A 24,771-nucleotide genomic window follows, 5' to 3' on the forward strand; every position below is an offset into this window, starting at 1 on the left:
TCACTTTACATCCGGGCTTTTTCCCTAGGCAATGGGGGCCGCAGCACAGCCCGTTCCTTAGGCAAAGGGAAATAAATTCGCCGCACCGACACGTCAAGTAGTCCCCCCCCAGGAGAAGCCGCCGAGGCCGCCCTCCTGGCTGCCCCCCTTGCCCTGGCCCAGGCCCGGCCGGCGGCGTCCCGCCGTTGCAACGGGGAGAGGGGAGCGTGGCCGTGGGCCCGCCGGTCCCCGCTTCCCCGGCGGGTCTCCAGCGGCGGGCCGGGCCGGGCCGGGGCGGACGGGGGCGCGCGCGGCGGCGTGTCGGGAGCGCGCCGCAGGCAGGCAGGCAGGGAGGCCGGCGGCGGAGGGATCCCGGCGAGCGGTGTGCTGCGGCCGGGCCGGGTGAATGGGATTGAAGAAGAGTTCAGCTTCTCGGCTTGTTTTTGTGTTACAGTTTCTCTCCTCCTGCGCCTCTTCGGCTTCGTGCCGCCCTCCCCGCCCGCTCCCTCCTCCCCGCCGCAGGAGGAGCCCCCCGCGGAGAGGGGGAAGGAAAAGGACCCCACAGAGGCGAGAGCGAGCGAAGAGGAGGAGGAGAAGGGAGCAACCTACCATCTTCCACTCCCCGCTTAGCTTAAAGAAAGTGAGAGGAGAGAGAGAGAGGCGCTCAGAAGAGGGGGACAGGGAGGCCCAGAGGAGCGGCGGCGCCGGCACCCTCCCCCTATGAAGAAGAGTCCTCCCCCTCACAGAGAGGTCCTGCCAGGGGGACCCCGGCCGGCCCGCAGCAGCACCGCCGCCGCCAGCAGGGTGTAGTATCCCACCTTTCGGATTCGCCTCCTCCTCCTCTTCCTCCCTGCCCCCCCCGCCCCCCGGGCGCCGTCCCCCCCTCTCCCCCCCGCGCCCCCCGGGATGGCGCCGGCGCGCCCCGCACTCTCCGGCCAACTTGGCGATGAGGAGCAGCAACTTCGCCGCGGCCCCCGGCCCCTCCCTCGGGGTGGTGGCGGGGAATAGCGGAGCGTCCCGGGGCGGCCCCCCGGCCTCCCCGGCAGAAGTTTGCGAGCGGGAGCGGGAGAGGTGGAGGAGGGTGACACTTGGGGTAAAAGGAGGAGGTGACACATTGGGGTTGGGGGGAGGAGCAGGGGAAGGAGATGACACATTGCACTGGGGATGGGGTGGGGGAGGGAGGCTTATCCCCTCCCCTCCGGTTTCCTTCAGGATGATTATTTCCAGGCCCTTTTCTCTCGGTCGGGTCCTTCGCCGCGATGCTGTCGGGGAAGTTTTATTATTATCTGGGAAATGATGCCGCTCTCGGTGATGGATAATTCGTAGTAAATCCGCTGCTGCGGTTTTTCCTTTTTTTTTTTTTTTTTTTTTTTTTTTTTTTTTTTTTTCCGCTTCCCTCCTTCCTTTCATTCGTCTTTGTGGCCCGAGCAGCGCCGGGAAAATTCCGTTTCTTCAGCAACTTGTTATTCCGGAGCCTGGCCTGCTCCCCCCGCCCTGGGGCTGCCCTTCCCGCACAGGTACGGGGCCGGGGGTGCCCACGCCTGCCCCAGCACTGGGCACGGACACTTCTTTATTTTGGTTTGTTTCCCTCCCTCCTGCGCCCGTGTAGGTGGAGTGGGGCTCTATGTGGGACTCTGCCATTTGGTGTAGTCCTCTTATGCATGTTCCTTCCCTTTCTTCACTTGCCTTCCTGCAGGATTTTTTCTTTTTCTTTTTTTTTTCTTTTTCTGCCTTTTTTTTTTCTTTTTTCATTTTGTGGTGATGTGTGTTTTGTTTTTTCCTGTTCTTTATTATTCCGTGCTTCACTGTCGGTAGAGCTTTCTTCTCAAGCACCTCTGCAGTTTGGCGGGTGCTGATGGTTTAGTATGCTGAGGTTTTTTGGGTAAATTCGTATTTTATTAATGCATGGAGCTCTTCATTCAACTTCTTCTCAAGTGTCAAAAAATAAGGCTATGAACAGATGTGTTTCAATATGGAGAAATTTCTAAGTTCCTACTTCTTGGGGGTGGAGGAAAGAGTGCCATTGGAGAGTGGCTTTTGTTTTCGATTGGTGAACAAATGTCATCACATTTCAGTCACGTGCTGTAATATTCTTTGTTCAGCTATCAAACTGTGATATCTGCTACACCTGTTCCCACTTTTTAATTGTAAGTAACGGTGATTGCCTGCAAAATTGCAGATAGGAGCGCTTTCTCCCTTTCTCTCCCTCTTCCATCCTCTTGGATATTTGTTTGGGCCCAAGCACTGAGCTTGACAATGAACTTTTGTTCACTGTGGACCTGCGTGTAAAAAGGTCCCACTGGGGGTAATAACTGCGTGTCACGAGAAAGTTGTGTCCTGTGATGTACGGTGGGGCTGAGCATGGAGAAATCAGGTGGGAATGTGCGCTCCGTAATGGCAGGGCTTGAGGAGGAGGCAGGCTTCCTTGGGCCAGGCAAATTTTCTTGTGCTGTTGCTTGTTATCAGGCTAAAGGATAGATACTCCTATACACCCATATGTGTAGATAGAGGCATGTTTTTTTGAATAGCTGTAGGTTATCAGATATAAAATGGATTTTGGCTGTCTGTTTACTCTTTTTTTTTTCCTCTTCTTCCCTCCACCCCCCACCCCCCCCGCCCGTCCCTTTTTCTCATTGTGCTCACTTCTAACAATGAAGACACCTGCTTAGTTTCAGTTTTGTAACTTGGCTTCCTCTGGCTTTCCTGTGATTTCCCAGAGTTAGCTAGTGAGACTAGACCTGCTACATTAGCAGGAGAATTTCTAACTTTGATGAAGGGAGGCTTAATTTGAGGCTTTATTTGTGAAAAAAATGACATGTGTTTCAATGCCTTGTTTAAAAAAAGCACTTAAAATTCTAAAATTCATTACTTCTACCAGGTTAACAGTAACTGCAGAACTTTAATATTGAACTTGTTAGTGATTGTGTATAATACAACTTTATAGTTTTTATTAAATAGTAACATTAAATTACTACTGAGAACAGGATCTTTAATAAAAAAATAGCATAACTACCCATATTAGTTCAGGAAGTTAATTATCATATCTTAGGAGAAAGATCACAGTCTTTGGAAATTTTGTTTGTATCTGCGCATGCTTCATGATAGCTAAATGAAACTTTCTTTGGGAGCATTTTTAAATGTTGATTATTAGAAAGAAATTCTGTAGCTCAGTAAATGAAACTTTAAAACTGTATTTAAAAAAATAGATGATGAGGTTCTCAAATATTTTTAAAACTTTCAACTTCACTATGGTAGAGAGGTTATTTTATGATAATTATATCAGATAGGGGTTTGAGCTGATACAGAGGGACTATGGAGCAGCATCTCTATCCATTCATTTCATGTTGTATAGTGGTGTGTATAGAGTGTCTCTTCAAGGTCTTGAGACCCATTGTCTAGCAGAAGGTAGGTGCTTGCTCACTGGGAGTACTTGCCACCAGATGATGTCAGCTATGTCACATCCCAGCATTTCAGCCTTAGTGACCTGAGCAACAAGAAATTTGGAGTGGATCCCGTTATGGGTTTTGGTGATTTTTCATTTAACTAGCAAAGCTGATTAGCTATGTTTTGTGATTCAAAATGTTATGTGGAGGAGTCTTTGTTATTAATAATTTTTTTGCCATTAGTGTTTTTAAGATTTTGACCTGAAAGTTTTTAATCTTTGCTCTCCTCTGTGTACATCCTGAACTAGTTTTGTTGATGGAAGCAGGCATTTGAAAGGGATTTTCTTCCTTTAGGAAAAATAAAAAAAACTTTCCTTCAAAGAACTTAAAAAAAGCAAAAGTAGGAAATTAAAACTTAGGCTGCTTAGAAAAAAGTGCTGCTGTGTTTCCCAGGTTCAATAGTGACATCTCTGCTTTAAGTTTAGGTTTTGTAAAGCTATCTCCTCAGTGTAGGCTATTCAGCTTCAGCTGTGTTTCAGATATTGCTCCTAACTGTTTCTTATTCAAACTTTACTTTTTTTAAGAGATGAGGTTTTGTGTGTGCCTGTTAAACTTCACTGTAGAAATTATGATTTAAAAAAAATTAAAAATATCTTGGTGTGGATCCTTACAAAGGACACAATTTTCATGGACTTTTGGTTTGTTTTTTTTTTTAGAAAATAAGATGTGTTTTATTGACTCCTTAAAAAGTTGTATAATTCTGTGTGCAGTTGGAAAGCTTTGATAGTGAGCCTGGCTATCACTTGTGTTGTTTGTGCAGTTTGTTTATAATGAACACATTGTAGCTGTTCAGTTCCTTTATCCTTTTTCTCAGAACCATGAAGAATTTTATTTGGTCAAATGAATTGATACTACTGGAAATTGTTTGCAATGGAGATTTCTCTTTTGTTTTAGTCTACTTTGAAGGAACCTGGATGGACTATTATAAGACTATATAAGGCTATCTCATTTCATGTGTTACTGGCATTTTGCATGGGTACCAGAAACTCAAGGTGAATGTCACATGAGAAACATGTTGGTGACCCAACCTTTTCACTGCTGTTTCGGGTTTGATGGTTTTACTTGTTTCAGATATTAAACATAAGGAAGAACTTCATAGGGTGATAGAGCTTTGCTTTTTGGATGGCCATCTTCATGGGGATGTGAGCTGTAAAGCATCTCCTTCAGGAGAGGCTTCTTGTGTAGAAGGGGCAGTGCTAAAAACCTATTATTAAGCTTCTAATAATATTTCTTCCCTGTCCCCTTCACCCTTTATGCTCACAACTGTGCAGTCACATGTGTAGCTGTATACTAGAAGTGTAAGACTCTACAAAAGGCCTGGCTCCTGTACGTTCGTGAATTGCCCTTGTTCAATTACTCTGTGCCAGAAAGCAGCTCGCATCCTGTTTCTGATGTATTTTAACAGCACAAAGGTTTTTTAGGAACAAACTATATAGTGGAAAGGTGGGGCAGAGCGCAGAAGGGTTTTGAGATGTCTGCTGAATGCAAAGGGCTGGTACCTACTTCTGTACCCTGTAATTAGAGGGTACAGAAGGATAGTTTTTATAGGTATCTTACAGTAATAGTCCCTGTTCAGTATAGCACAAAGCCAGTGTCTGGCTTGTGCTGGTGGTGGAGATATGCATTATGCAGGCAAAAAATAATTTTATTTACATTTGGTGTGGGGGGGTGGACAGCTTTGTATTTTCTCATTTTCTTTTCATTTTTTTTCCTTATGGCACATAGTCTCATTAAAAAAAAAATAAATGCAGCAGCTTTGTTTTTTTCATAAGTTTTTATTTATGGCTCCTGCACTTTACAAAGTTCCTCTCTGGACTGAAATTGTTAAAGTATGATTTAAAGTTTGATTCTGCTTTTGTTATGTAAAAACTTCACAGAAGTGAAGCATAGATCGTAGAAAGGCTGTAATATGTACAGAAATTTAAAGAGTTTTTAAAAAGTACTTACTGCTGAGGAAAGATGCATTTGCATCGTAATCACCCGTCCTGAAAATAATTTTTTTAGTGTAGAAAGTTCTAACAGGTCCCTTCCTTTGGTCTTCCCTGCCTACTGTCCTAACAAACCCCCAACTTTGCCAGAGAATCTTTTGTTTTAATGCTTTGATCATTCCAGGTTTTTGAGGAAAAAATGTGCTGCATGATACAGGCTTATCTGCAGCATTATTTTCTGGTATGCTGTTGACACCAGCTTAATATCTCTGGTGGAATAAGTTCCCCATGCCTTAAAAGCTCTTTGCCTAGATGGTTTGACCTATTATTTGTTCCCTCTTGCCCGAGATTTCTTGTTTGCTGTCATTACAAATGCTCGCTCTTTTGATTAGAGACTGTATGCTCAAAGCATGCTTTGAAAAACCGCACACCGCAGAGCAAACACGCTGCCTCCACCCCTCAGACCCCAGCCCAAGCCTAATGTTTGTTGTTACTGGTGGGAATGCATCCAGAAGTGGTACAGGAGTAGTGAGGCTCTGCTTCCTCTGAGCCCTGTTCTAGGCCACATTCATACAGCTTCTATGCATTTTTAATGTCCGATTTCTTACAATGTGAGTTTTCTGGTTCTGCCCTTCTACCTGACAAGTAGGACAAGAGAGAAAGTTCACTTGGTACAGAAGTTGTGTCACCTGCCTCTGAAGTGAGGGACTCTACCTTTGCACGTGTCATTAAAATTACACTTCGAAAATGTAGCCGGTGTGTTTCTTGAATTGCAGTATGGATGTGTGAATAGTTAAACCAAACGAGGGCAGGTTTGAGCCTGTGACTCTAAGATGGCCTGTGAGAGAACTCTGGCAGAGCAGCCAGACTTAGGGGTGGTTCAGCTTCCTTGTTTCTGTGTATGAAATACAGGCTGTCAGTATGAAAGGGAGAAGGAACATTGATTGCTTCCCCTCTTCCACTTCAACCCTGCAGATCCATGTTAACTGTATGGATCCCAAAGGCAGCATAGTTGCAAACAGTTAATTGAAGAGATCAAGTGGTATCCTATTGAAGCTTTAAATTGTTTTAACAAAACTTCTGAGTAATCGCAATAATTATTTTCTGATAAGCTGGCTGATAGTAACTATGGCAACAGCTGTCTGGCCTACGGACAGCATTGCTGTATTGACAAAACCTTTAGATGCTCCTGAGGCCTCTTGCCTCTATAGGGAAGTGCATCAGGATGACTTTCAGGTGACTGAAGCATCATCATTTCTTTCTCTTGTAGTGGGATGCTGTCTTTCTCTTGGCCCAGCCTTTTCCTTTTGCATGTTTCTGCAGGAGCTGCCTGCTAGCCTGAAAATGCTGCAAAGACTGTCTTGTACTACAAGGACTAGGGAAGCATATAAGTTCTTAGATGGAATTTTATATGTGTATTATTGTTTTTTAATTGTTTTAATAATAATAATCCAGAGTTCAGGAAAGCGGGAGGGGGAAAAAAAGGAGGACTTTTTCATTTTGTTCCCTGGTTGTTTCCTTCCCCGATTAAAACCTTCTTAGAACAGACTGGTAGGGGGAGCTGCCATTCCCTTTACTGAAGTACAGCGTATTCCTCTCTGAGGCCTACGCTGAGACACAGCTATTTCATTTTCAGCTGAGAGCCACTTCTTTTCAGAAGAGAGAGGCAAGCCCCTGCTTCAGCACATTGTAGAAATGGAGGAGGAGAGCAATTTGCTTCCAGATAACTGAATTCTGGACTGGGAGAATATGCCCCTCACCAAACGTACTTTTCCTATTGCTATTCAAAAGAGAACTCTTTAATGTTATTAAATGTAGCAGTCTTGGGAGGAAAGCCCCATGAATTCTTGTTGCACTTCAGTAAAAGATGCTAAAAAGCTACAGCAAACCGTGCATGTTTAAAAGTAGCCAAACTGCTATTCTGTGAGGACTCTTGGTTAGCTGATGTTTATTTCTGCAGAGATCTTTGGCCTCTTAACTTCAGCACGTGAGAACTGGCTATTGATCCCGCTTACCTGAGGTTACCAGCAGTGGTCTCCCCGTTGGGGGGTGTGTGTTGTTTGCAGGCCTGTGGAAGTGTGCAATATGGCCTACATCTGGTCTCATCTTGAGTAAGAATGTGCTCGTGGAAACTACAGGCCCCAGTATGCAGTGCTCTGTTTTTATTGCAATGGCCTGCCAGGATTGTGCTATCCTAAGGCATCCTGGGACCTGTAGTTTTCTTCAGCAGAAGTTGGGGATTTGGAATGAAGTATATAAGATGCTATCATATTCTAAAACACAGTTCTCAGTACCTTATCTAGTTCTTGTTGGTCAGATTAAGCCTGTGCAACAGTCAGGTATTTTTGTTTACAAGTCAAAAATGCTTTATAGTTGCATAATATGTTTAGAGAAAAGCAGTCTGTGAAGGAAGTCTTCCAACTGCTTATGTGTTTTTGTACAAAGAATACATTAATTGTACTAGCACCTTGCTTCATCTGTTATTGCAAGTGTCTTATTTGATATTCTGGGGATTTTTAATCTTTCAGAGCAATGTTATGGATGGAAACATTTGGCAGAAGGGGATTTCTGTTACTGGGAGTATGGCAGCCATGTTGTCCTTTCCAGTTGCTGGGAGGACAGTGGGTTACAGTGGATTTCTTTTCACAGTGAAAGAGAATTTTAACAGCATTTTTAACTGATGAGAACTCACTTCTCTGCTGTGTTTCTTGAGAGTGAGTGATGACATAGGTGCCTTATGCATCAGAGCAGGGGATCCAATTTATGTTCATGCTGTGGGGGCTGGTGACTCCATTGCTGGTTCCCAAGGGGACACAGAGTCACAAACACAGGTACTGGCAGGTGCCACCAGAAGCAGAACATAGCTGGCAGTTTTGGTCAGGTATGTTTAGTCCTGACTGCTGCGCTTGAACTCACGTCAGACTTGCATCAAAGAATGTGAGGTGTTTCTGAAGTAGGTATAGAGGAATAGTAACTTTTCAGAATATTTTATTTATATCTGTAGAAATTGTGTATTTTCACACAACACTCAGTCAGATTTGCCAAAGTTCAAATGGACATTAAGTTGATTTTGGTTGTTCATCCAGCAACAAGTTTAGTACTTACTGTAATCTCGTGTGCCATGATTTGGATAATGCAGTTCATTTTCAAGTGAGCAAACACTTAACTTTAACTGATCCCTATAAATTTTTTTGTTCTTTAGTTTGTGTGAGATAATAATATAAAAAGGCTTGTATTTAAGTGTCAGACAATATGAAATGCACTTTGTTTTTATGTTTTTGGAGAAATTAATTAGAGCACCAGTCTTGCAAGAAGTCATGTTATTTAACACTAAGTCCTGCAGAAATTAAAGAGAATAGCTGAATGCCTGAAATCAGAATCTATATAAGTAGCAACAGGATGAAGACCTCCAGGCTTCTAATATTGGAAAGTAGCTTCTTTGTAATCACCATAATTAGCTAATATCTAGGTCTGTGTGACAAAATTATTTTTCTTTTAGTAAGTGTCCAGAAATACTGCTCATTATAAGTTCAGAACTCACATGTGCTTCATAGGTTGTGCAAAAAAACACCCAAAGCGTAAAAAAAGTTTTCATTCCTTCACCTGTACAGATTATGTGTATGACAGATATTTAGGTGGTAATGACTTCCTTGAGTCAGGATTGTATTTTGTCAGCACTGATACATTGTACACACTATATGTTGCTGACAGTGTTTAAAACTGATACAAAAAGGTGAAGAGATTAGTCAAAAACCTTACAGATGCTGTAATTGTAAGGACTTGGTAAACAGTAATATAGTTTTCTTTAAGTGTTCCCAGCCCCCTGACAGCCCATGTGGAGCAAATTGCTGACAGGACACGCACTTAGCTGAAATAGTTACTATTAGTATCTTGGCGTGATTAGAAAGGCTGACGTTGTTGCTATGCGAGGGTGAAATTCCCGTTTATTGGCTGCTTGGGCCTATATGACAGGCAAGAGAAGAAACCAAGAGAAATCTATATGTAGTGGAAGGATGGTGTATCTTGTCCTTCAAGGACATTTTACCTTCTGTAGAGAGCCTGCAACAGCGCCCTTTGTAACGCTGCTGGATCAGGGTATCCTAGATAAGGAAAGTGAGAAGTAGGGATGTACAAAAGGGTTTGATGCACAGTTGTAAAGAAAAACTTCTGTAAGTACTTCTTATCTCATAAGAGCAAATCTGTCCTCATCTGTGAAGAAATTGTGGCCCTGCTCAAGCCAATGGGAAACTTCACAGTTGAATTGAGAGTACCAGGATTTTTCCCCGCAAAATAGAGTTTTAGGTGGATTTTGCAGGCCTGAAGCTCTGGACAAAATTTGAAGAATCTGGCATCTGTTTAGGAGGCTGCTGGTGATCCCTCTGGGTACTTTGTCTCCTAGTGTTTTTGCTATGCCTTTAAAATGGGTTAATATTGAGCTTTTGTAATGCTTTGTAAGAACTTGGAATCTATTTATTCAGGACTTTTACTTAATTTGTTAGCACGACAAAATTTTGCATGAAAGCCAGAAATTAGTCTTTGATGTATCCAAGGAATACTTTCTGTCTCTATCCCTCTTGCTAGTGTGATGTTGAGATATTTGGTCTGAAATTTGAATAACCTGATTTGTGATGGACTTTAAAAAAATTAAGCCCAAACAATTAAAAGCACAATAAAAATCCAACCCCCCAACCTCACTAACAAGCCTTATTCATAACTTTATAAGAGGACTACAGTGGCCTATATTACTAATAATGAAGTTTTTTGATAATTTGCATCTAAGCTGGAGCTCCAGATACCATTTCACTGCTGCTTAGCTTGCAGTAATAGTCTCTGATAAGCATCTTCATCATGTAAATCTATTGTGTGTAGCATGAATTTGCTGTATAAAGGATGCTTTTATCAGTGACCCCAAAAGGAAAGGATGTGGCTACCTGAGCTTCCCTTTTTTACCCTTTCAGAGAGTACGTTCTGGTGAGAAATAAATTGGGAAGCACTTGCCAGATTTGTGCTTTTTCTGAATGCCAGGTCCCTGCCCTTGAGTCTACTGCAGTTCTTCTCTCAAAGAGGAAACCCACCACACCATACTTCATATTTTGTGGTCTTAGAGAATTGTGCTGAAGTCAGTGGATTTGTCACTATGAAATTTGTTTCAGAATTGGCCTTAGTTAATGTCTTCTACCTGCAATTTGGTGTATTTCACCTACTCTACTTTCTTTTGAATGTCAGCCTCTAAAATAAACATGGAAATACCCTCCCTTCCCACAATTCTCATCCATGTGTAGCAGTTTCTTCTTGCCATAAGACTTAGAATGTCTTTCTTCTTCCACCTTACTTCTTGCAGGAATTACATTTGGATGCCTCACTGTTGAGGAAGAACTTGTGTAGTGTTTAGTGTAAAGGAATGGGTTTAATCTGTGGTGATGAGCTGCTTTCTTTGCAGTCAGTCAAAGCCTGGTGCTGTTGGCCTGGGAGATGCAGGTGCAGGATTAGTGCCCTGCTGTGGTAACAGTATCTTCTCAGCTGCAGAGTCCACTAGTTGGGTGTAGGTCAGTGCACTGTGAATACCTGCCTCAGGTTGTATTGCACCGACATTGTCACTGCTACAAAATTGCCTGAGCAAAAATCATTGCTCCTTCCTGAAGTATGATAAAATTGTATGATTCCTCACCATTTGGGACCTTCTTTCTGTCTTCCTTTTGCTAGCTTAATCTACACTTCTGTGCTCGTGGTTTTTTTTGTTTAAAAATGCTGTTTCTTCCTTATATTTAATTCATTTTTAATATATTAGATGTTTTCATCATCATGTATATAGATAATCTCACTCTAACTCACTTGAAAGCTTAAACTAAGGAAGGGCAGAACTATCTGTTAAATCTCTGTTTGTGTGTAGAAAGTAGTATACATTAGAAATGCCAGTACTTCTCTCTCAGGTAAACCAGAAACTCCTGTCATTTTTTCAGAAACTCTTGCATAAATTGGGAAATGGAGTTAAATACTATCTGCATATTTTGAAACATATCTTTTCGATAGCCCCACATATGCAGGATGCATTTTAACCCTTTACCTATGGCATCTCTTTGGTATTCCAGTTGGCAGTAAGACTCATATGGGTTTCTTGGGGATCAGAAATTACATTAGAAGGGGACTTAAAATTATACAGTAAATGTTCTTGTATATTTCTAGTCCTCATGGCTTCCACCACCACCCGCTTCTCCTCCCCACAGGATAATAACCAGAGTTTAAATTGATAGGAACTGTGATTTTTCTCAAAGACATTATAAAAATAAAAAAAGCCAAAACCCCACAACAACCCTTTTCTTAAAATAGTAAGGAGTGGAATATGTAAGGACAAAGTAATGAGAGGAGTGCATGAGAATTTGTGTGCATGTGCCTGTGTGTGGAGAGATGTATTTAAACATCTTTTGTAGTACAACAATGGGATCATTAAAAATCTGGGCATTAATTTTTTAACAAAACAATTTGTTTAAAGAGTAACTTTGCAAAGCAGTCCCCATAATGATGGGCACTACACTGATATCACAGTAGTGTGAGTGTTGCTCTTGATACAACTGCATATTGGCACATACAAATGCATACTGGTGTACGCAGCACTAGTTCAGTACTCCTCACTGTTTTGTCTCATCTTAGTCTCTGCTGTTGTGGTAAATCTTCCTGCCATGGGGTGGTTTGCTCCATCTTCTAGGACAATGTTGGTGTAGGGCTGTTGTATACATGCAATCAGTGGATCCCAGGAGAGCAGGAGAAGATTGTGATGATGTTGGTGTGAGGGGATGTGAAGGAGTGACCCTCAGCAGAATGTCGCTGCCTTCTCCTCTGGGTGAAGCACCCTGACCCCTTGGGATAAAAATAATTGGCTGCCATAACAGCCTTCTTAAAACTGCCAATCCTTTTGTTCAGAAAGTGCAATCATACCATGTTCTGTAGTACCTTTCACTCTCTGTCAGCATTGTGAAGGTTGAAAATGATATGCCTCTCAATTGTTTATAGTAGCCACTAAGATAAGCCTACAATTTATTCTTCCAACTTTAAGTAAACAATCAGTTAAAAATCTGTGGCAATCAGTGTGAGTAAAACTGTTTTGGTCACTTAGTTTTCTTGTAGCTGAAGTCTACTTCCATTGTACAGCAGTCTTGCACTTTTCTGCCATTAAATGCTAATTGTATGCTTATGTGATTCCATGTTAAATTGGCCCAGTGATTCAGTGTTATGTTTGTATCCTAGTGTGTAAATCTTTTTACTTGTGTTGAATAATCATGGTTTTGTGAAGAAAGGAACTATATAGTGTATGGTTACTTGAATTCTTCCTTTCAGGTTAGTGACTAGCATCAGTATTCCCACATTGAGTGTGACTACCCCGGCTACAAATACCATTCTCCAGATGCTACAGTTCCCATTTGTGGATGTTTTGAGGAGGAGAAAGAAGAAGAAAAAAAAAGTCTATTAGGGGGTGAGGAGGGAGAATATAAAGAAAGGGGAAGGAAAGACAGTATTTGAGGTTGATACCTGTGTACTGGGAGCAGTGAGAATGCCAGCTGACTGGTATGTAGGGGAAGGAAGATCAGAACACATCAGTGTAATAATTTTGGAGTGCTTCCTGTTGACTTGTTAATGCAACATGGAATTTGGCCCAGGCAATCTGCTGTTGTGAATCAGCATAGTTTATTCATTGGAGTATAGGTGTGCTTGTTATTATTCAAGAATCTGCTCTACTTAAAAGATAACAGGTCAGTCTGGTAAGTAGCATAATTCCCATGTTTGAATTAGAAACTGAGGTAGAGAGAGAAATTGGTTTATTCTGCATTACAGTAATTTTATTGAAGACCTTAAACTAGGAAGGGAGGCCTTCCCTTGTGTGTTTAATCCAGAAAACTGTCTGCTTCATTCATATCCTTAATGTTGCTCTATTGTAAACCAAAGTGAGCCTAGAATTGATACACTGATTAAGTATGGGTGGTGTACAAATAGAAATGGAAGTGAGATTCTTGTAAAACTGGTTATACAAAATAAATTGGGTACTTTTTTTTTTCTTTTTGAAATGTTGGATATATTTTTGTAAGTTATCTTGGGTTGAAGGAAAAGTAAAGGCTTGAATGGGAATGGGAGACCTTCTGATATGTAGGGAGATAGTGATAAATGTAAATTTGAAATCCAGTAAAATCTGAGTTGCATGGGTAAGCACTGATGCAAAGAAACAGTCCTAAGTTCTGCAGAACATGAAAAAAAGAGAAGAAAGGTGGTGGTGGTTGTTGCTGTTGATTTTTTTTCTACCTTTCTAGCTCTGTTGCAATGTATGAATACAAGAAATTGCATGTTATCATGTAGGTATGGTTGTTTCTAAAACATCTCCTGAATGTACTTTGTCTATGTCCTGCATATGAATGAGGTACCAGTGGCTTTACTGCATACCATCACTGTTTCTGTGCCATACTTTAAGTCTGGTACAAAGGATTTTACTGGCCTGGTTGGGTGGAATGGATCAGTGCACAGCAAAAGTAACACTGAGTAATGAGTGTCAGCAGTGCTGAAGTCTTAACTGCTTGTTAAAACTATTTTGTGTACAGCTTATGTGTGCAGAATTCTTCAATCCTCCCAAGTGAGTACTGTTCAGGGACAGATATCTTGTTCTGTTAATTTGTAAAAATGCCTTTTCCAAGTGAAAAATCAGCAGAGTTGGCAATACTCAAGTTTCTGCGTGTGTCACAGCTGGCTGGGTCCAGTGTTGCTTCCACTATCTCTTAGTGCTGCATAATAAGGGACCTGTGTTCCAATGCAAACATGAAAAGTATGGCTCCTTTTTTGTTATACACCTCACTGTTTACTGTACATGGCTCACTTAAAACTGTGAGTCTCATGCTTAGAACCCCATGTCTGTCACTACTCATGCTGTTAAGCTCTTAGGCTCTGGTGGGATGTTGAATCATGATCTTTTAAATGTGTTTCTCTTGTTCTGGAGTATCTACAGTCATAGCCCTTAGTGTCACTGCTGGTGTCTTAAGAGTATTTGTGGAACACAAATTTTGGCATATGTCCCTCTCATGTTTCATTAGGAGCTGTTCATGTTTTGAGACTGCTTCTGCATAAGCCTGGAGTTGTCTTTCATCAGTAAGCTGGGCTAGTACAGTGTCTTTACTGAACTATTTGTGTGTTGTGACATCTCTACTCTGTAACTGTGGAGACAGATTCAAGGCCAAACACAAGGCAGCTTAGGTAACCAGTACGTCTCATACTCTGCAGTGTGACTTCTGTGAATTCTTGTTTTGGTTGTGTCTTGATTTATAGATGGGTTTAATGAAATTTCAGAGAGTATCTTGTGTTAACAATTCAGTGATTGGCGTGCTTCTGTTCATGTGCAATTAGTCCTGCATGCATCACCACTGCTTAATGAAATGTTTGTAAAATAAATCTCAGGGCAGGGTATATTGCCTTGGCATTAAAGAAACTGAGATCCAAAGAGACATTGTTCACTGGCACTGCATTCCTCTGAGAGAAGACTTTCAATTCTTGTTCTTTGTATTGCAAAAGAAAGCAGTTTTGCTTTGTGTGGAAGTGTCAGGGAAATGTGAAGTATGCAACTTCATGAGAACTGTATTGCACTGGGAATATCAGCCTTCATCATCACTAGGACCAATGGCTTGGAATTGCAGGCAAGTATGCATGAATCTGGACGTATCTGTACAGTTTTCCAGTTCTTCCTCCATCTCTGTGCATCCTAGTGTGTGAGAAGGGAGTAAAAGGAATCAAAATGCCTATATTTTGGAATATATGGGAATCAACAGAGTTTTCCTGTGTAGTAGTTGAAGAAGTATCAGTAGATATGAGGGAAGAGTGGAAACTCACCTAGAACTTGGGAGGAGAGCAAAAGGATAAGCATTTGTTTTTTATTGGGAGCAAAAAATGTGAATAAGATTTGAGAGGAACTGTTGGGAGTACACTAGAAGTTACTCTTAATGAAACATGGATCACTTGAGAAGAAAACTTTCCAAGTTATGTATCAGGAAGACAAATTATGCATGTCTGATGGATTTGCTGGTGGGATGGAGAAGAGAGAAACGTTGCCCCATGGATGATTAACAGAAGTACTGAAGCATGAATAAACTCAGTACACACACATGATTATATCTTCCTGTGTTTCTCTCAGATACCAACAAATTCAACCTGAAACATTGAGCCTACGTCAGCATGGAGTGAGAAAACATATAGTAAATCCAAAGTTTCCAACTACAAACAAGAGTGCCAGTTTCTTTGAATTGTTAGTTTGTAGTGTTATTTGTTGCTGGTGCAGTTTGCACGAACATCTCTAGGATAAGGGCATTGTGTTGCTGTTTTCTTACAGCAAGACCAATTCCAATGCCATTACTGGTCTAGATAATACCTCCCCCTGCAAAACAAAATGAAAGAACCCTAAACCAATCTATATGATTCTGTAAGGAGAGGGTTATTTAAATAACAAAATTATAATAGCTCCTATGTGAAATGAAGGGGAAAAATAGCATTGCCTGAAATTCTTATTTTCTCTTCCTTTTATGTGACTTTAGGGATTTCTCACGTAAACTGGATCTTTCTCATATAAACTGGATTGTGGTCAGCTTTCTCAACAGTGTAGATGAGCAATAATCTCACTGAGGCAATATCTGTGAGTTCATGAGACTGCTCATAAAGCTGCTTCTGTTTTTTTGCATGTTTTTATCCTCGATAGTTGCTTGCTCCTGGTAAAGATAAGCTTGTTGGGTATGTTCATCTTCATCTTACTGCCTACAGCAATACTGGAAGGTTTTATATACTGGACACTTGCTTTGTTTTCCAGACCTGTTGTAATTTTGGGCTTTAGAAAATGAAACTTCTCTGTTTCCCACAGATTGAGACCTGCTTGTTTATCCTACATGGCTTTCAGTTTGGCTATCTTCAAAAGCTCATCTGTCAGAAGAGAAGGAAGCTGACAGTGATGAGAAGGCAGACAATCACCAAATTGTTTAGGCAGTGCTTTCTAGCAGGATTAGCAATACTTGTAACAGAATTCTGTTCAATGTTTGTCCTGGGCCTCAGCTTGAGCTTATGCATTTTCTGTGACAGGAGTACTTTTTCACCTAGACTTCCTTATTAAAGCAGAGAGCATCCTGCACTCTTCCAGGGTCATGCAGGACCTGAAACAAGTTCAGTTTTCTTGGAGAGAAGTCAGACATTCATCTACATGTTCCTTTTTAGTCCATTGGTTCGGGAGATCTTCCCTCTGGTCAGCTGGGATGATGCCAAATCATTGCCAGTCTTAAATGGGTCTTGGCAGTTTTTGCAGCAAACATCCATGGCTTATGTTTAGTGCTGCTTTCCAACTTTGAGTCTTTCTCAGTTAGGAGAGACTGCCTGAGTCTCCTTCCATTGACACCCTGATTGGTGAGGGGCTTGGAGGAGGATTTTTCAGCAGTCTGGTGGATTATATAAAAACAAAAAAAGCTCTATAGCCTTCAATACTTGCTTATGGCTTTATTTCAGTGTTGCATTATATGACACAAACCAGTTTGATGTCCACTTCAGAAGCTGTGATTTCTGCTTGTGATGTTATGTGCTTGAATTATAGCCTGGTTTATTTACTAGAAAACCAATCTCCAAAAGAAACCAAGACATATACCAGTATGACTGCTCAATGTGATTAAACATAGGAACTAGCATACTCTGCTGGACCAAATGTCCATCTAATCCAGCATCTTGCCTTTATCAGTGCCTAGCAGCAGCAGCTGACTGAACAGTGAAGGAAATGGGTGCATTCTGTCAGCCACTGAAATATTAACAGTAGGTTTCTGACAGTTGTTTAGCTGCTGTCTGAGATGGAAGCTACATTTGGGCTATTGCACTGTGAATAGCAACATCAAACTATTTATAGGTGAATTTTCTGCCTTTTTAAACTAATTTATAAATATCTGTGGCTTGCACAGTGTTTCACAGCACCAAGTTCTGTGCAGTTTACCTGCATTTTCTGTGTGTGAGATAGATTGGTGCAAGAAAAAAATAGTTTCATTTGTTTTAAACATACTGTCTTGTTGTCATTCCTCTCGGTACCATTTCTATTTCTTCCTTTTTTGAGGTGGAGTAGCCAGAATTATGTGCAGTGTGCATCACAGCAGAATGTTCCCTGGTTTTGCTCTGTTCTGTTTCTATTACCTTCTGAGACTTTTCTCGGACTTCTCGCTGCTGAGATTTGAACTGTTTGCTTGCAGCAGTCTTGAAATCTTTTTTGTAAGTAGTCATGCCTAGTTTCACTTCATCGTTGTGCTTTTATAGCTAGATTATTTTTTCCTCTGAGTGTATTATTTTACACTTCTCGACCTGGGAGAACAAAATGATAAATGAAAGCCAGTCATTTGGTATTATCAGATCCCCTGTAACTCTCTGAAGTTTATTTTAATTACAACTATCTGAAATGATGGAAAGCATCACAATGTGTGCAACCTTCCTATTTGCCAGATAAGTTAAAAGAATGTTCACAGACTTAACCCTGATCCTTGTTGTGGTAACTTCCCTGCTCTTTGACTGTTCAGTGTTTTCTTTATTACTTTTGTGTAGGTCCTCTCATGACTTTTATTCTGTAAGGTGGTGTGAGGTATACAAATGGCTTTGCTTACTTTTGTTTTTGTTGCAATATGATGTATGAACATTTTGGTATTTGAGATGTAGGTCTTCCAGGATCTCTTTTCATTTGCTTTGAAGTTGGATGTCCAAAAGCTTCATTTCATTAAGATTGCAATCTTTTATATGAATGCTTGGCAGAGAGTGTTCCTTAGAAATGTGGGGTTTGTTGTTGTTTTTTTTTCCTTTGTGTGTGTGTGGTTTTGTTTTCTGTGTTTTGGGTTTTTGTTTAAATGGCCAGTGCTTTGTAATCTCACTATCATGAATTATATCGCCTTCAAAGGGTGATATAATTCATTCCTGCCTCTATAATTTGTTCCTACATCCTGCCTCATTCCAGCCTCTTTTCTTCAGTTCTTTTCTCTTCCAGTTTGTGAAAGTCCTTGTCTTCCCTTTTTAACCAAGTCTGTAATGTTTTTACTATTACCAGCTTATTTTTTATTATTTTTTAATAGATATCAAGAATCCCCTGCTCATCTCATTTTGTTATTGGGGTAGAATTTCATTTTTTTTTATTTGATACTCTGGTTTGAAACTTGAAACTTCTCACTCACCTAGCATTGATATCAATGAGTTTTAAGGCAGTTTGCCAAGCAAATGGCAGGTGTTAACTTTCATAGGTTTACTCCTTGTCTAGCTAGAATATCTTAATTTGATTATGGGGGAAGTTTGTATTAACTAGTTGAACTGTTAGGACAGTTCAAGTATCTGTTAGAACAGATACTTTTCAGAGAATAAGTACTGCTTGAAAGTAATATTTCTTTTGATTATTATGCTTCTATATATATGAATTTACCTGCCTTTTGCTGCTCTAAATATTGATTGGGTGTTAAATAATTAAGCTCACACAGTAGTGAGTGTTCATTCCTGTATCTGGGGGGTAGAAAGAAGGGCTACAAGAAACACTTCTGTCCAGAAGACTCCTGGCCTAGAGGACAAGGAGACTAATGTGTCATGTAGGAACGTGCAGATCTGTCACCCAGACTGTAACCTGACAGAGGATATTGAAATGAACTAGTTCAGAACTTGGCAACACATGGCAGTGCTGATTTACCTGCTGTAGGAATTGCATTCTTTACTTCAGTTTTGCTCAGTGTGCGTAGATTATACAAATATTCAGATATCTTGGTGGTTTATGTTATTGTTGGGGGAATCAATCCTCCTTCAACTTCTTGCTATTTGTAATTGCCTTTAGTAATTTGAATTACAATTTTACATTATTGTATTCAGAAGCCCACAGCACTTTGTACTCTTGTGTGGGTGCAGGCTTGTGATGCTTTGCAAGTTGTGGAAAAAATATTTTTTTAGTAGGTTAGTATTAAGCTGTTGTAGAATTTGAACAGTCTCTAGTGTACTGTGTGACTGCAGCAGAAACTTAATAACCACAAAAAGTTTAATTCATAAAAATTGCTGTTACCTTGAATGCTTGAATAAGAACTTTGAAGATTTTTGAAAAGTAAGACTGACAGTTTTTGATGTTCATGAATGAGAAGACTGAATGTTGTGTTTTGGCTTTGTAGCTCATGAAGTTAAGCAGCTGAAACTTACTTTAGTGTCGGTCTCTAATTGGACTCAGCATGGTTTTGTGTGTTACTGAATAGACACTTCTAAAAACATACAAAGCCAAGAAATAAATACTTGCATTGTTATAAATCAGATATTGTTATTTTGTATTTGGAAGGTGACTTGACAGAGGCAAGTCACATGATCTTCAGAAATTAGCAACACATGTTACTGCTGATCCCAGGGTCCTTTGGTCTGTTTAGTAAACAGCCATTCCTGTCCTCTTCAGCAAAAATGTATTTCTTGCCTTTTTGCCCTCTTCCAGACTGGGGCCTGTAGAGTATATGAAAGGATGATGTACAAGCCTCTTCCCCCACAGAACTTGTGCCAGATGTTATGTGCTTGGTAATGCAACTTGAGAAAATAGGAAGGGTGGAAATAATTGAAATTCTTACTGTTTCTCCAGTAGATGATTTGAAAATATGCCATTTAGCACAGGTTAAAATGACAAGAGGGACTATTATTCACTGGGAGTGACTTCTGAGACATTAAATACCTCTGAGTTTAGAATACTTTAAAATGCTCTTGTTTGGCTTTGGGAACCTAAATACCTTCTGTCTGGAACAAGCATGTATGTTTTTTTAAGCAGAGGGGACTGAAAAGAGTGTGGAGAATGGTACCATCCTTCTTTTCCTTCCTTCCAGGGCAGGTGTTTTTTGAACGACAAGGGACTGAAACAAAAGTTGTAATTTAGTTGAGGTATATTGTGCAGAATAGAGAGAAGGAAACAGCTGCTAAGATCAGAAAACAAGTCTGTAATGGAGGATAGAAAACAGGTATTTCCAAGGTGTGTATAAAAACTTGTTCTCACTTGTCCATCTTTTTTTGTGTAGGTTGTTGTCTAATAGTTCATTGGAACTCTATCATAAATGTTTTCTGAAGTGTTGTCAGGGTTTCCACTGCAATGAACTAGTTAAATCACTGTTTAAATTAATATATATATATATATATATATATTTTTAAAGTTGCATATACTCTGGAAACTCTACTTTTGCCTAGACAAATCTTTGAATTGAGTTTGAATTGATTCTTTCCCTGGAAGAAACAAACTGGTGGTATTTTAGGTTTCCTGTTGATATTTTTCTGTGTGTAGAATTACATTTTATAAAGAAAAAAATTGAGTCAATTTTTTGCCTCCAGTGTTCAGGTAAAGTTTGCATCTCTATACTTACCTTTAAGTCTTAATGATTTTTAAAGGTTTTTTTTTGTGTGTATTTCCTTATTTAATGCAGTATTCTGATACATGTTTGACCTCCAGAAGGTTACTCCATTTTGCTTGGCTTGGTGAAGATGAATTTTGGGAATTCATCTATACTTTAGTTGATACTACTGTGTTTCTCCAGTAGTTTTGTGTCAGTCCCATGAAGCTGTGTTGCATTGAGTAGCTCACCTGAGTGTCATCCAGGGTAAAGCTATGAGAAAATATGGAGTTTATCTCACCATTATTCCATCTTGCCTGAATGAGAAAGCTCATGGCTTATAGAAACAAAATTCTTTGTCCTGAACATGAGTGTTGCAGAGTTATGGGATAGACTAGAAATCCTAAGAGCAGGAAAATGCTGCATTAAGTAAAGTAAATGGCTCAATGTAATTGTCAGAATGGGACTACCTTGGCAGAAGAATAAAGTTCTCTATAAAAACTTCTGAGGTACTTGGGCCACAGCTTAGTTAGACCTTCATTTAATGATTTTGTATGAAAATAAACAGGGAAAGAAGGAATTGGTGTTGAAAGAGAGGAATATGTGAATATTCAACAGTGTTGGACTTGTGTATCTGTTGGGAGAAAGGAAAAATCCAAATATTCACAGTGCTCAGCAGGAAGCAGGGAAGAGGAGATTTTCTTCCTCTTAGAGGTGTGCTGTGAAAACAGTGATGCAGCCTGGCAGGCCAAGTCCTGTTGCATTCAAGGAACAAAAAACAACAGCTGACAATGGCTCAGAAGCTACAGGGGAGCTGGTCTAGTTAAGGAGGAAAAAATTAGGGCCGAATCTTTCACCGTAAATTGTGATGCTGTTGTCTTTTTAAATACGGTCATTACAGCTGAAGGAAGCAGAGAGAAAAAGCTGATGCTGGAACAATGTGGTAGTTAAATCTAAGGGAAATGGGGAGAAGGGGTGGACTCCTGCTCATGTGCAGCAGCCCTGCACACAGAGCTACCTGATTTAGGCCCAGCGACAGCGCGTTGGAGGCCCTGGGAAGGCATCGCTCGGCAGCGTTTTGTCAGCGTGACGTACTTGGGAGTGTGCACAGCCTGCGTGCTGGGCGCCAGCGCTGCCTCTGACTTCGCTTCTCACTGCTCTAAGAATGTCATGAAATCCCTTCTCGCTCACGCTTTTATTTTGGGATGGAGGGGGAGAGAAATGAGCTTTTCATATTCTGGTGTATTCAGAGTTTGAAACAAGCATGTTTTACCTAATTCTGTTTACTGGATTTTAATTTAGACTGTGTGTGAAACACATTGATACCTTTACATACTCTATCATAATTTATCAGCACACAAAACTAGAAACTCATAGAAACCTTATTGATCTGTATCTAATTAATCTCTACACAGGGAATACAGTACTTATTGTTGGAGTGTCTCAAGCTGGTTTTTTTTCCTTTTTTTTATCTTTCTTTGCTGGTCTCTGTGCTCAGGAGATCAGGAATGCTAAAAGGAAAACATGGTTTAAAGAAATGATAGCTGGTGAAATTGAAATAAGTTTGGCTAAAAAGCAAACCAAATGCAAATGTTAAAACCACTCTCATTTTATTAAATGCAATCAGGCTGTACTTAGATGTTGTAGCCAAAAGGAGAGGAAAATGTGATACCTGTCTGGCAGCAGCAGAGGGTCCCAGCCATCTTTTCAGAGTCCAGAGCACCCGACAGAATCAACAGAAGTCTGAGACTGTTTTACAAAGAACTTGGTCAAATTGAATTGTATACATTCTAGAAAAAAACCCCAATTTTAGCAGGTGAGCATTACATTTTTTGTCTTGTTTGTAAAATCTGAAGACCGATTAAGAAACAAATTATTGTTCTTTTGATACTTTTTTCATATGAACATCTGTTCACCAGCAAATCATTTTCATATTGTCTTTTGGCAATAATTTAGAAGCCTAGCATATTAGAGCAAGTGATCTGTAATGTTGTAAAGGCAAGAATTTATGTGAAGTTTCTCATTTTGAGCTATATTGCTTCCTGTTAGAATGGAAGATCCACATCACATGAAATGAACTCCTATATTCTTACAAATATTCTTTCAAGTATTTTTCAGTATCATAAAGTACAGAATACAAGAATGTGCATTATCAGCTAATTTTCAAGTTTATCTACTGTACCTTATATACATTAAATGTTTTTTTTTTAATGCACATGTGATGAAATAATTAAATTGAGGAGTCCAGTTTATTACACGAACTTTGACAGACTAAGTGGGGACCAGTACCTGTTGCAGTATACTGACATGAAAGTTGACCACAGCAAAGTCAGCATAGGTGGGCTTAATCTTAGTATTTAAAGAATGCCTGTGCCATAATGAGGTTACACAGAAAATAATAGTGATTTCTATTCTGCCTGAGTAACAAGCAGAACAGAAAGAATTCGGGACTGCCAAACTCAGATTCATCTTTACCCCTAGTTGTTCTGTGGGTCTTCCAGTTTCAAAATGAAAAGGATGTTCAAATGTGACTCTGTCACTGAAAATGTAGCTCACAAGCCAAATTTCTGACCATGTGGGGAAGGTGAAAGGTCACTTCTTGATGATTGTTTTATTTAAAAAGAATCAGCAAAGTGCACAGTCCTCTACCCAGTATAGCACAGTGGAACTTGATAACTGCTGAAAAAAGGAAGGAAAGTCTCCCTTGTGCTGCCAGCACAGTGCTTCTACTGCTGAAGCTTGTGCATGATATGATGTTCTCCACACCAATCTGTGAATCACTAACTTTTTGTGGAGTGTGGCACATCCCCTCGCCCACCACTCCCCCCAGAAAGTGAGGACTGCTGTAGGTAGGACCTCTCGGCTGCAAGAGGACATGAAGGAGGGTGCCTTGGCCAGCTAGATTAGCTGACTCTGGGAGTGTTATTTAGCCTGCAGGTTAAATAATAAGAAAGAAACTGAAGGTAGAACTATAAACTTTGAGCAGATCTAGGCTTCACTTAGGTCTGTTGATATACTAGTAATCTAAACTTTCCTTGTGCATGCTTGGCAAACTGCATTTAGCTTTCATGGACACATTGAGACAAGGGTTTTACTGAAGATACAGCATCTGATTTTGTAAGAACTTTACAGCATCTGATTTTGAAAGAACTTTATAAATACAGAACTATAAAAGATTACCTGTTGTTTTAAGGTACCCTGCCATACAATCACTAATCACAATACACCTGCATTTTTAAATGTTTGTATGTTATTACATGTGTACTTGCTTCTGTCAGATATTTGTGGAGCAGTAACATCAGTAGAAGTTTGTGTAGCTAATCTCTCTAAATCTGTCACTGAAAATCTCACTGCTGCTCCTTGTGATTCTCAGCCAGTGATATTTTAAACAGAAAGCCCTTGTGATTGCAGGGTATGTCTTTTTTCTTTCATTGCAAATGCCTGTTAAATTTTTGTTCAACAAATTATCGCATTTTGCTTTTTATTTCTTAATTTTAAAACACATTTTGGAATTGTGTCTGTTTCCTGTCTCTTACATGCAAGTTGCCCTTTATCAAAGTGCATTTAACACAGATTTATTCACTTAACCAACACTCGCTTTGTGTAGTTTTCACTATACTTCGTAAGCATGGTAATACTGCATAGGTAATATTTATAAAGTAGAAGGAAATTCAGGGTCTCTAATTGGAGCCCTGCTGTTCTGAAATTTCTTTGGGAAAAAAAAGTCCAGACTCTTGCGATTCTGTATAAATGTAATATCAAGTCTTCTGTAATGCAGAATGATCTTCTAGGATATATGTGCTCACTTTAAATAAATTAGTTTATGCATTCATGTCAAATAATCCTTTAAAATATATAATCTGTCAGCTTAGTCCTCTCACTTGTTTAGTCACAATATTTTGCTTTTCATCAAAACGCTAGATGTAAGAAGACTTGAATTGATTTGCAGTCACTCTGTGCTAACACAAAACTGAAAGCTTGCCTTTACTTGCTTGTGTTTTGGACTTGCACTTTCACTGTTTCCTCTCTAAATTCTGAAAGAATGCTTCTTATATCCTATTTTCCTTCTCCGAGAGCGGA

At 40.1% G+C, this 24,771-nt stretch overlaps 1 protein-coding gene across 9 annotated transcripts in view; it reads left to right on the forward strand.

Moving 5' to 3' along the window:
- Positions 1 to 354: 354 nt before the first annotated feature.
- The window catches only part of PHF21A (PHD finger protein 21A), a 125,034-nt gene continuing 100,617 nt past the window's right edge, over positions 355 to 24,771 (forward strand). For 6 of the 9 annotated variants that reach the window (XM_059473515.1, XM_059473522.1, XM_059473523.1 and 3 more), the window contains exon 1: positions 355 to 783. The gene's annotated coding sequence lies outside the window, so the exon portion shown is untranslated. Of the gene's footprint in view, positions 784 to 2,331; positions 2,354 to 20,317; positions 20,340 to 24,771 lie in introns of those variants that run through there. The other 3 variants (XM_059473517.1, XM_059473518.1, XM_059473519.1) reach the window with 3 other exon arrangements.

The sequence above is a fragment of the Ammospiza nelsoni genome, chromosome 6 (genome assembly GCF_027579445.1).
Source record: "Ammospiza nelsoni isolate bAmmNel1 chromosome 6, bAmmNel1.pri, whole genome shotgun sequence".
Classification (NCBI taxonomy): domain Eukaryota; kingdom Metazoa; phylum Chordata; class Aves; order Passeriformes; family Passerellidae; genus Ammospiza; species Ammospiza nelsoni.